Genomic DNA, 12,883 nt, shown 5'->3' with positions numbered 1-12,883 from the left:
GACCCGGTGGGTCTGTCTGCTCGGTGTCCGGCAGGGGCTTGGGTTACGGCTGCGGGTGCGAGATAGGGGGTGGCGGGGGGGGCGGACACATGGAGTTCCGTTGCAGCAGAGGCTCACCTGCAGCTGGTCAGCAATGTGCAAATCCTGACCGGGGGGGGGGCACACTGAATAAAGACGGCAAGAAATCTGACAAGAGTATTTAGATTATGGGCTTGTGCACAAGGAAATAAAGAAGGAAAATCAGCGATACAGGAACCAGGGGGACCATGTGTTCACGGCTACCCCCCCCCCCCAATATTTAATGTGCCTTCATTTATCCCTGAGAAATATAGAGAATTCAGATTATTAAGTTGTGTCCCTGTCCAAACTCTCAGCAATGGAATGCAGGATAATCATCCAAAAAAACCTGTAAAATCCTGACTATGAGTCTCACCAGAACATTTATGGAAATATTCTTCTCCTGTATGGGATTTACTCTAACTCCCCCCTAGAGGGCGACGTAGAGAAACTGTGGCCCCTTTGCGAACGGCCCCAGCCTCAGGATTTTTCTCAGGGTGTGTTCCTCAGCCCCTAACCCCCCCCCACCCCCGGTGTCACAGGGAAAACAACTTCAAAGGCACTTGATCTTTTTAAAACATTGTGCCCCTCCATCAGGTCTGTCCCCCTCCCATTACACACCATAAGAACAGATGGTTTATCGGTAACGTCACGTGCCTCGATTCACGTCAAAGGGAGAACATTTCAATGAAGTCTGTGTTACATGCACACCCGCATTTGTCCACATTATTCCATCGCAGTTTTTAATGCGCGCATGCACGCTGCTGAGGCTTTATTAGCAGCTTTCTGTTTCAGCTGCGTAAGAGAAGTTAGTTTTCATTTTCCAAACCCTTAAGTGTTGTGCCACATGCAGAGTTTTAAATTGGAGTGATTCAGAAGGACATGTAAGTGCATTTCTGCAATTAAAGTCCCCTTAAAATCCTTACCATTTAAATAACAGCCACCTCCCCGATTTTTCATTGCGTTAAAATCCACCATTAACCTCCTTCCATAGTAATGTCAGTCCCAACGCCCCTCAGACTGCTTGACGTCAACGCTGTACCTCTTTGGCCTTCCTTTCACCCAGACCAAACCTTTTCTGCTTTCTGAGAGGCTGCAGGACATATTCGAAAAATCTTACAAAAGCCTGATAAAATTAATGGTCTGTTACAATTAAGTTCATATAAATATATATATCAAGTCTGTCCAGCGTGCGATAACATGAAGGCATTTCTCTAAACACTGTTGTGTCTATTTTGGTCACCGTGAGGTAAGAAACTGACAAAATATACAGTGGGCTCCTTTCTTGAGCTGTGCTATACCTTAAACACACAATGCCAGAATTGCATGGGGTCAGATCCCTGCTCCACACTGAGTCAGTCCGGCATTCATCTCAGTTACAGTACAGGTCATGTAATTCTCTTTATTTATTGCTGAGTTCACAAAAGCCGCTCAGCTCAAAGCTGATGGGCTCATTTGGTCAGATAGGGCCTCGCTATGCAATAGGTCAAGCACGGCAGGTCATTTGGTCTGGGCTAGACCAAGGAAGGCGGTTTACAGCTTCAGACGGGATGAGCAAAGGGATTAAATTCACTCATCACCACAGATATTTCTCCCTGTGCTTCATTTTCACATATTGGTAATGTTTTTCCAGACCATAGCACAAATAAGCAGACAAAACAAGAAAATCTGCAACAAGAGCAGAAGATGGGAAGTATGCAGGCCAGCATGAAGGCCACACATGAAGCTTACAACCAAATGAAAGTTAAGACCGATGTGTATTTTTCCCCTGGTTGCCCTTTGACCAGGAGCTCGACTGTAAACAGTTCTCCTGGCCCGACTTGCTTTCTTGCCAGATCTTCTAAAAGTAGCTCGAGATACACAGAGCGCTGATGCAAACGTCTTTGAGTAGGACAAGAACGCGTCAACAAGCAGTCGACAGGGCGGAAGCCAATGTGTGAGGCGCTTGGGTAACTGACGCTCCCGCATCTCTCTCACTGATTTATGGACGGCTGCCTTTCTGATCCCTCGAGCCTGGGTTGCCTGGATTTGCCCAGAGTGGATGCAGTTCGGTCTTCTGAAGTGGCATACCTCGTACTTCATCTGGTCACAAAACAGGTCACAGATCACAAACATGACGGCGGCGGTGATCCGATTGCTTGTGGGTTTGCGGCAGGTTGAAATGGTCAGGATCCTTTCCCTGGATAATGTAACCAGCTGCGTGGCTTTGTCCTGCTGATGGTCTGTGGGGCCAAATGTCTGTCTGACAAGCCAGGGGTGGAATGAGGGGGTCAAGCAGGCTGTTTCAGTGTTTCTCCACACGTATTTTTAATGAACCACATTACTGGACAATTAGAATAACATTCAAGTCATATAACAGGGGAACATACGGTAACGTAAGGCTTCTCTCCAAGGGAACCTTTCTCAGTCTCCTCCCTTATGGCGACACCTACTCCATCGTACCCGGAGGCCATCTTTGGTCCTCCCGCGTTACCGCACAGTCCGGGGTCAGCCAGAGTCAGGTGACCCAAATTCTGAGCTCCCTTGAACGGTGGCTGACTGGCGACGGGAGTTTAGAGTTGCTTCGGATCTGAACCCGGTGCCCAGCATAGAGTAAGTTTTCAGCCCAAACAGTTTCCTGGGGCAGGAGAGAAACGTGGAAGTCCAGATGGCTAACGACAGGAAATCTGGCTGTGTGACACACATACGGTCTAGATCAGTAATGAATATCTACAATTCTGAGTGCTCCGTACATGCTTAATGCATGATAAGGTACGGTGCTTTATGACTAATACAAATAATGATAGGAACATTTATTACATAAGTCACTAACCAAGGTGCATTGGCAGGGCCACAGATAAAATGTTTTTAAATATTTACCAAAGGTCTATGAAATAATAAATGTTTGTGAGCTGTTTATAAATGTTCCGTAGATAAATTGTAAAGGTTTTCCAAATGGGGTATATGACTTCAGGCACTTTACGTGTCGCAGCGTTTTGGCTGTGAGGGAGACGCACGACTCCCAGAGTCCTGTTTCCTTACCATTTAAGCCACGTTACGAGAACATTTCTCTACTGGTTGCGTTTGTTCAAAACATTGTCTTGTTTTCTATTTAAACAAAAAAGTCAGAAAAATCTAAATATAGTATATTAATAATAGAGTATATTATTATTATTGTTACTATACTGCTATATATAAATTACACTTCAAGGAACCACTCTTGTAGTGTTTATGGTAAGATGACTAAAAGGATGTTTTTTGGAGAGTATTTTGGGTAAATATTCCTTTGCAGTTCCCTGTCAGATTACAGACTGGTGTCCCATTGTAACTTTCAGAATCATACAGCATAATAAGCTCTAATCCAGTGCACTGCGGATTTGACACCCTGGTACACCACTGATGCGGAAGGCGATCTGAGTGTGACCTTTGACCTCACCGAGCCTCGGCGCCATACATTTTTGTAATGATGTCCTGCAGGAAAGAGCAAAGCTTCACTGACTGGAGGTTACGTAATCATCAGAGCGGTTAAGAACATTCTGGATGGATCTCTCCAAACGGTGTCCCCTGCAAAACTGAATTCATCATCTCTAGAGAGCCACAGTGCCTCAGTACAGCCGACTGCGGGATTCGGGCTGAATGTGCGAGCATTTGCAGATAATAAACACGACATATTTCAATTAGTGCGTTAAATTTCACACGAGTCAGCTGAAGCGAAACGGCTTTGAAATGAGATGCATTGGTGTAAATATACAAGACCAGAGAAATACAATACACACGTTTGCCCTATAACATAAACAAGGTGTGTGGTTTGCTCCTCAAATATGTATTATGTTGTATTCGTGCTCATTACTGATTCTACATACTGTATACATTTTTTTATATAATATTAAATGTAGGATTAAACTTTTTGATTATAAAGTATTGCAGAACACATTTTATTATTTTATTGGGAGAATTTTGTCCCATGCACTGGGATGAGCCATGTGCCTGTATACTGATGGCAGTGCGTTTAACGCAGTGTCACCTGCCCCTTTGGGTGGTGGGGAGGGGGGTGTCAATCAATGCTGACTTGCATGCAGGATGCTCCTCTGCTTCTGTTTAATTGAAATATATAAAATATTTTTTGAACGGATTATTGTTTTTTTTTTTCTTTTTAAATAAATACGCAAAATCAGAAATCAGCCTGCGACTAATCACCGTGCAGCTCAGTTAAAAGTGGCATGTTTGCTTCTGAAATGTAAACGTGTGTCTGCTCACTTTGGCAGAAGCCACGTCGAGACCTTCTCCGCATCCACCGAGGGAAGCACTCTGGGGGCTCCGGTCACAAATCCAGCCCTGCTTGGCGACGGCAAAAAAGGGCATGAAAAAAAACCATAAATCTCCTTCAACAATCTATTTTCCATGGTACGTTTTCACAGGGGACAGTTCAAGTCCTCTTGGCGGTGCCCTTCCTGTCAAAGACTGTCCTCATCCATCCATTTCATAGAGCATTATACCCGAGATCAATGTGGCCCCTGGGTAGCCTGCATCTGTGGGGGGCCTCTGGACAGCTAAGTAGCATCATACGTCCACGGCTTCATTAGGTAGTGCGGAGACCAGCAGAGCCCCTCGACTCATAGAGTCAGTATAAGCAGTTTCATTTACTCCTTGTTGCAAATTTACCTCATGATTTGATGAATATTATGTCCTTCCACCATATGTAAAGGGTATTTGTCTATGTATCTATTATGTAATAATGGACCGACAATACACAACACCCAGCATGTTTCCCTGCAGACAAACCTCCCAGAATCCTCTGGGGCAGTGCCCAGAACGGACTCCTGGACTTCTCTAATCGGATGCAGGCGCACATCATAATAAAAGTTCACCCTGAGGAATCACCCGCGCACGTGAGCAAGGAGGCCGACAGGGGGGCCAACGAATCACAGCAAATACCACCCCCCCACCCCCCCCCCAAAAAAAACCCGGGTGCAGCACGTCACGGTAACACAATATTTACCAGAGAGTGGACACACTCAGTAAATGTTTAAACACAACTTCCATATGGACCATATATAAACAGGGAGTGTTTACTATGCTGTTTAAATTCAGCACAAATGCATACATACAAAATAATGATAACGCCCAGCCCCCCCCCCCAGCTCCAGACGATGTGCTTCACTGAAAAGGAGGGGGAACCAGAACCAGCTTCGACACCCAATCGGGCGACGTGTAAATCTGCCAGCGGCCCCCACGGGCCGCGCATTCAGAGGAACCAGACACTGTGAAGGCACACCGAGCGCCCCCCCCCCCCCAAGCCGGCACCTCACCTGACCCCCCACCGCTCACACACACACAGGACGGAGGGGCCGCTCACCGTGCAGCCGCACCACCGCAGAGAATCCTGTCGTAGGAACGCCCTCCGCGCGATACCCGGTGCCGGATACCGGGCCGGCGGGGAGTTGCTGGACGTGGCAGAATCGCTCACGCTGAAACATTCATGGGCGAAATTAGAGACGGATCAAATTCATAAGTCAAATTACGCCGGCTTGGGCCCGGGCGTGCTAAACCGGCCGGCCGGCCTCCTCCACACGCTCCCCACCCGCGATGGCTCAGAGTAAATGAAGTAGGCATAATTATTCCCATCTTCCCACTCGACCATTGTTCCCAATGAATTTTTTATACAGGCGACCATTAGCTACAACTAATGCCAGTCAACCCTGAGAAAAACTGAATTATTAAATCTGTCAGTCAATATCCCATTACGGGCTGCTTATGAATACTTGATTTTATTTTGTATAATTGACAAGGCTGGTCAGGTGGGGTGGCATCGATGTCAGACCGGTTCCTGATTCGCGGCTGATATAAATATATATATCGATCACAATGGGCACGTCCTGGCGAGTGAGTTAATTGGATGTGGAGGGGATTGTGACTCTGCGACTCACAGGAGCTGTCATAAACACGTGATAAAAGGGGTGAGCGGTAAGATTAGGAGGTCCGGGAGTGATAGGTCACGACGGCTAGCAGATATCGGAATACGTGTTAGCGAAAGGCAGGTGGCACAGCCGTCCGTTCGCTGTATGGGCGTCTTCATCTTTTACAGCCCCATATAAGGGCGGCCGGCAGGGAGTCATGTGACATGCAGGGATAAGCCGGCTCCGCCTCCCGCACCCGCGTCAGAGATTGATGAAAATGACCCCCGGAGCTTTTATTTTTGCTAATGCTGCTGGAAGGAGGCGTGAACGCAGCGACGCTGACGGTGGCCGTTCGATCCGAGTTAGCGATCCGACAGAACCATCGATCGATCGGAATCCAAGCTGCTGGATCATCGTCGCCACGTCGTTCTCATACCAAACCGCCTGCCGCCCCCTCAGCGGGACCCGGGGGGGCGACGGCCACACTGCCTGTATAAATTCCATCATGATAAGTTGAATCATGAAATATTGTACCCGACAATGAAAAAGTTCACACCCCCCAACCCCCCCAATAGTTCTGTTTTGGGTCTCCCTGTAGATATAACACCATCCTGCTTTAATTATAACCCAGAGCCTGTTTTCCCCGCTTGCAGGTGGTGGTGGTGGTGGGGGGGGGGGGGGGGTCCTGTCTGGTCCTTAGCCTCCCCAAGCGCTCGGCGTGCCTTTTTTATCGGCCGGTACTGGCAGATTATGCCAAATAAGCCTCCCCAACTTTGCGACGGTCATCTCTGACCGGCCTTTTCCAAGCAGCCAATCGAGAGAGAGCTCCAGGGGAGAGCGGCACACGCCGCGTTCGGCGTCGACCTGCATCATCGAGCGACGCTGTGAGAGGTTCGAGGGGTCAAGCCACTGACAGCCTCACATACCCCGAAGATAAATGTTATCTGACTGTGCAAAACATCACTCTACCTGTTAGCCATCGATAGGCTACAAACACTGGGTACAGAGAAGAAAAAATGACAAATGTCCTTTATTTATTTAACCCGTATTTATTTTATTTTCTGTATTTTCTTTTTGGGATGCATCATAGGACAGTCATTTCTAAAGTAGGCAAACACTGGATAATAAAGACCTTTAATTTCATTCCACCAATTCTGTAAAGGTGTTGGTGTATAAAGATGCCTGTAGAATTGCATTCATCCTCATACATTGCATCGAAGGATCTGTTTTAATAGAGAATATAGATTTTTTTTTTCTAATGGTGTTTTGTAATTATGCATTTGGGGGGGGGGGGACGCATAGCAGAGAGTCCGTTTGATAGGGGTCAGAGGTCAGGTGTCGAGAGCCTTTTTTTATTTTCAGGCTGGACATAAACAAATGACTCTAAGGACCAAGTAGAAAAGCGGCTATGGAATTTAAAATACCAGGATTATGGTTTGTGTGAAACTTCACGGGACCAGTTAACGCCCTGTTTAGTCATCCTCCTGCTATGGTCACATGACTCTGTCCTCCCCCCGGCCTGCTCCCCCAGTCTGCTCTGCACACAGGGGCTTGAGGCTACGTCCCCTAGTCAAGGTGGGGACCTGGGCTGCTGACACCAGGGGAATCCCTGGCTTCGAGCGGGGCCTCACCTTTGCGTGGGGCCATCGGCGGGCTCTCTGATTACCGGACCTCACACACCTGCTGTATCAGCAGGCAGCATTAACCGGGCCGCGATGGTGAAGAGACAGGTGATGGTGAAAAGAATTTACTACCGACGTGACACACGGAGACATGGAGAAAATGTACATTTCAGGTCAAATCCATAGAAAGCATAGAAATGATCAGTGGGGTTCCGTAAAAACTCAGGAAGAGGAAGAGTCACAATCGGCAACATCTCAGCAAAACCATGGGTCATGTGGATGGTGGGGGGGGGGGGAGCGCCATCGGGGGCAGCTGAGCTAAACCAACGTGTGGTTCCCCTTTCCTGTGTCTCTGACTGCGTCTGGGAGCCTCCGGACGGCGGGTACAGTCCCACATAAATTAGCGAGTTAGCGTCAGCGGCACCGCTAACAACATGGCCGGGGTCACCTTGCCTAAAATCATCCGTCAGCCGAGAACCTGAGACGGATTAACTGTGCGGCCCATGTCCGGCCAGCGCCGATCGATATGCAAACACGGACGGTCCACTCCTGGGCGGCCGTGTTTCTCAACATCGCTCCTCGGGAAAAGGGGGGGGGGGGGACTAAGATCATTAAAAATGCAGACGCCTTCAGCAGAAGCATAACAGTAGACGTGAAAGGACTGAGGTGCTGTGACTGTGACTGTGACTGTGACTGACAGCCAAAGGAAAAGTCGGAGTTATATGATTAAGAAGAATGTGCTGTAACGTTAAACACCGTCTTGAGGTTTTCCTGATGCACGGCAGACTTTCCCACTGGTACTAGATGGAAGCTGTGTGTGTGTGTGTGTGTGTGTGTGGGGGGGGGGGGGTATCACTCTCCTTTCGCCCGGACTCCATGACATTAGAGGGTGTTCAGCACTGGCTCCGAACACCTTCGACAACTGCACCTCATAGTCCTGACCGTCCGGAGGGTCTTGGCATGGAGGGAATCGGAAGACGGGGTAAAGTTTCCAGCCACGATGGGGTCAGAGGTCAAAGCCTCGGACCTGGAGCCCACCTGCACCCGGGCAACAGCGACGCCAAGAGCAGTCAGAAGTCCTGCCGGAAGGAAACACCAGTGGAGGGTGGCTGGAGTGGACCGGCAGGTTTTTTCAAAGTGGAACAAAAAAACCTTTATTAAAAAAATGTCCAGAGCCTTTCAAAAGACAAAGCAGCGGGACACAGGAGGCTGGCGCCTTAATCTGCGGCTAAAGCCCCAAACTTCCTCTCTCTATGCCTGCACTCCTTGAAGATTGATTATGTTCCCTCATGCAAATGCAAAGTTGCCCATTATGATGCCAGGATGAAAGCAGTGTCACACGAGATCACTGTCAATTATATCCATTTAATAGCCACTTGTGTCTGAGAAGACATCTTTCTTCTGGGGTCACGGATACCGCACAGGAGAATTCACCAGCCACTTTATCCAGTAATCTCTGGGAATGGGGGGGGCGTGCATATTGCAAAGATCAATCTAATTAATGGGGCAACATAGAACGCATTTAGTTATAGGTATAATTAAGGGATCTAGAGGAAAGTGTCTCGTTTTCCCCCAAATATGCTGGCCTAAGTCTTGTGCTAAATTGTTTAAAAAATTGTTGTATAATCGCTGTTATGAAAATAACGATCATTATTATTGTTATTAAAACTACATCCCTGAGCACAGCTAGGAACTCTGTTACGGTGCTGCTCATGTCGGCGTGGACTTTTGGGAGCTGGGAGAACATTGCGGAAAGATGGTCATTTTAACAGAGAACGGCTCCTCGCTCTGGAAGGAAACCCAAATCCGCCTTCCTCACCGAAGACGAGGCGAACGGCAACACGACACCCGGATTCCAACCCAGAGAATTCCGTCACAGAACAAGGGAATCAGCTTACAGCGACAAAAGAAAAAAAAATGCATCTTCCTTTCTCTCTTACAAAGGACCTGATTAAAAAACTAGCCCTGGATGAGTGCTATTGAATTTATCTTGTCCTCCATCGACACACACTCTGTGAGTGCGTGTGTGCGTGTTCTTTTTCAGCATCATCTTGCATGTGCATAGATATCACACCCCAGACCACTATTATGGCACAGAAGGCACATTCAACAGCACGACAGGCATAAGTGGACTTTAAAATATGATTAAATCAGCGGGCCTGTTGAGTAATATGAGTGCAGCCTGAAATAAGAACTACATTTTTGATTTGTGGCTGCAAAAATAATGCAGTTCTGCACGGCACGTTTAGTTTGACATATGCCGCTATAGTGCATCTTGTAAGAATTTCCGGCCTAAGCAATGTGGATATATATCACTTTAGCTCACTGAATCAGTCTGACCGTCCACCTCTGCCCCCCCCCTCGGTTAGCCTGTCACATGAACAGGCAATATGACTGAGAGCAATTTCTCAGAGTTGTATTGGATTGCAGGCCTCTGAAACACAAGACCATCTGGTAACAGAGTACCGCCACTTAAGATAGCCAGATAGCCGTGATGATAGACAGTTTAATTTTACATATACAGTGTATGTAACATGCTGCCGTGTTATACTGAAAACAGGAAAAGCTGCTTTTGAGAGAAGCCTATTTCTAAAGACATGTGAACGCTGTTGAAGGGCTGACTGCGAGTCCTCGGGTTCGAATGCCTGTCACATGAGACATAGGCTCATAAAATAGCGAGTGAAGGCCTAGGATTTCAGATCCTACTGTCTTTCTGTTTCAGAACATACTTCAATGCCATTGTCTTTCAGAACCTAGAGTCTCAGAACCCACTTCAGGGCTTTCGTTCTTGCACCCTAGAGCATAGCATTTCTGAACGGAGATTTTCAGAGGCTGGCAATGTAAAATGATCATTTCAGAATCTACTTCTGGGCCTGCCATGTCAGAGTCTCTAGCAGAGCCTAGAATAGGGCTAGCTTACTCCGGAATTACTTGGATCTGATCATTTCAGAAGCAAACTCTGAGCCTGAGTTTCAGAACCTAATCCAAGGCCTAGAATTTCAGAACCGACTTCAGGGTCTAACTTTTCAGGACCTATTCCAAAGCCTAGCATTTCAAAGCTAACCTTTGTCCCTCCTGTTTCAGGATATGCTCCAAAACCATCATTTTAGAACTGACCTCTAGTCCTGCTGTTCAGAACCTTCTCCAATGCCTTGCATTTCAGAACCAACTTCAGTTTTCTGAATTTTCACATCCCATCATCTTGTCTCTCCAGTCTCTGCTAGGAACACAATTATTTTTATTTTTAGAAGGATTCAGAAAAGTTTTTACATTCTGCTGTTTAAACTCTTAGAGATATATTTTCTGACCTTCTAGTTTAATTTAGCGACATGTGTTTCACATACATTAAGAAAAAGTGCATAAAAGTAAAGGACGTGTGTTTACTTTATTAATTTGCTGGTGATCACAAATGTGCGAGTTTATTTGAATGCGCTTTGAAATCCCGCCTGGTTTATGGCAGCTGTGAGAGCAGCCACTTTGTTAAATATAGGTGGTAAGCTTATATACCTAATTATACAATAGTCAAACATTTTTTGTTAATGAAATGCAAGTAGTGTAATTCAGAACTTCAACATAATTACTGCTTGGCGAAGGAAAGACTTGTAAAATTGCACATGTATGGAGGTCTCACAGCAGGCTATAAATTGCTTTGAAATCTTACCATTAAAAAAAAAAAATATATATATATATATATATATACACACACACACACACACAAACGTATAGTTTGTACAAAGACAGCAGGTCAACCACAAATATAGGTCAAACTATTTTGCGGCTGTTCCTTGGCTAATTAGATTATCGATACCACGATTTGTCATCGTTTACAGTGTGCAAACTGTCGCCACGCTCCACCGATGATATTCTGAACGACCGAGTCATTTTTCTCCCCCCACATCGCCTTAAATAAAGGTGGCCACCCGCTAGTTAAAGACCTTTTGCAGCAGACAGCGAGCTCATGAATGCAAAAGAAGTGTTCAGTTAGCCTTAAATAAGACTGGCCCGTGTTATGCAGGGACAGGAACTGTGCCCGGTCTCCTGGGCAAACGGACTGTGAAACAGAAAGTCTTTGAAAAGGTATCTTACAGAGTATGTTGTATTCTAAGTTAATTCTTGCTCTTCTTCCTCTTTTTCAGTTGTATTAATTGTATTATTATATGACCCTGTGCTTCTCACACCATTGGCAGAAGTGTAGGTGGATGGTTATTATTATTATTTGATGTGTTATTTGGGCAAACTCTTTGTTTTTCAAGAAGCTAGAACTGAAACACAGAATTATATTTTTGGTTCAACGATTACATCAGATTAGCCTTCCTAAGTGTGGGAGCCAGTTCAGTCATCTTAAACGTTCTCATAGAGAGCTGAGTTATAATTGTGCTTCAGGGTCGATTTTCGAACAGAGGAGACGTGTGGTTTTGTCAAGTCGTCTCACTGGCTGGGGCGCCGTGCGTAGCCCGTCGAGCAGGTGAAAGGCTTACGCGACAAGGTCAAAAACGAGCGGCCGCTCGACGCTAATCGTGTTTGTCACTGGCCTGTGATTTGCAGACAAGAATCAAATGAAAGCGGTCAGAGAAATATGGGATTACAATGATTTATTTATGATGCTGTAATGCGAGCCCTTTCGGTGTGTGCCCGCTGGAAAGATTCACTCTTTTTCATCCCTGGGAATCTGAAATTATTTCAACTGAGTTAACATCAAAGTCAGCCATGTTGTAAATTAACAGTTTCGTGTACATTCAATCAAAATATAGATCTCTATCTCACATCTGGCTGATTGACAATAGCCGATTGTTATGTAACGGATATGCCTGCAGTCAGGATAATTATGGATTTTTTTTCCTTTGGTCTGTGCTTACAAAGGGTCTGACACTCACCGGGACCGCTAGGAACCTGCGGATCCGAAAGAGACCAAATGGGACACACCTGGCAACCCCGACTGATCACAAGCCTAAGATTTGCCAATTAAAGTGTGCCAGTACTAACTTAGGACTGCCGATCCATAACAACACGCATACTGTGGTCTTTTTTCCACTCGGAGGTATCAACTTGTCAGAGGCAGATTTGAAATGAACGAGCCGAGGACGTAATGACTGCATCCTCTTTGGACGTCCCTGTGTAAGACTAGCCACGCGGATTCGGCTTGTGGAAACGCGGCTAATCATAATTAAGCGAAGGCGCGTTACACATCAAAGTGGAAAAAAGATACATTAGTGTGTGTTACACACAAGCCCTGTGAGAAGCCTGCTGTCACACACACGCCCTGTGAGAGGCCTGCTGTCACATTAACCTGATTAGCAATGGAAACTCCTTTGTAAAATTACAGCACTG

At 46.3% G+C, this 12,883-nt stretch overlaps 1 long non-coding RNA gene across 2 annotated transcripts in view; it reads right to left on the bottom strand.

The window, feature by feature from the left end:
* Positions 1-12,883, bottom strand: part of LOC111844084 (uncharacterized) — a 50,836-nt gene that overhangs the window by 21,287 nt on the left and 16,666 nt on the right. For both annotated transcript variants that reach the window (XR_011993164.1, XR_011993165.1), the window contains exon 2: positions 10,673-10,775. This is a non-coding gene — a long non-coding RNA (uncharacterized lncRNA). The remainder of the gene's footprint in view (positions 1-10,672; positions 10,776-12,883) is intronic.

Source organism: Paramormyrops kingsleyae, chromosome 9 (genome assembly GCF_048594095.1).
Source record: "Paramormyrops kingsleyae isolate MSU_618 chromosome 9, PKINGS_0.4, whole genome shotgun sequence".
Lineage (NCBI taxonomy): Eukaryota > Metazoa > Chordata > Actinopteri > Osteoglossiformes > Mormyridae > Paramormyrops > Paramormyrops kingsleyae.
The sequence above is the reverse complement of the archived record's forward strand: the minus strand, read 5'-3'. Positions and strand labels throughout refer to the sequence as shown.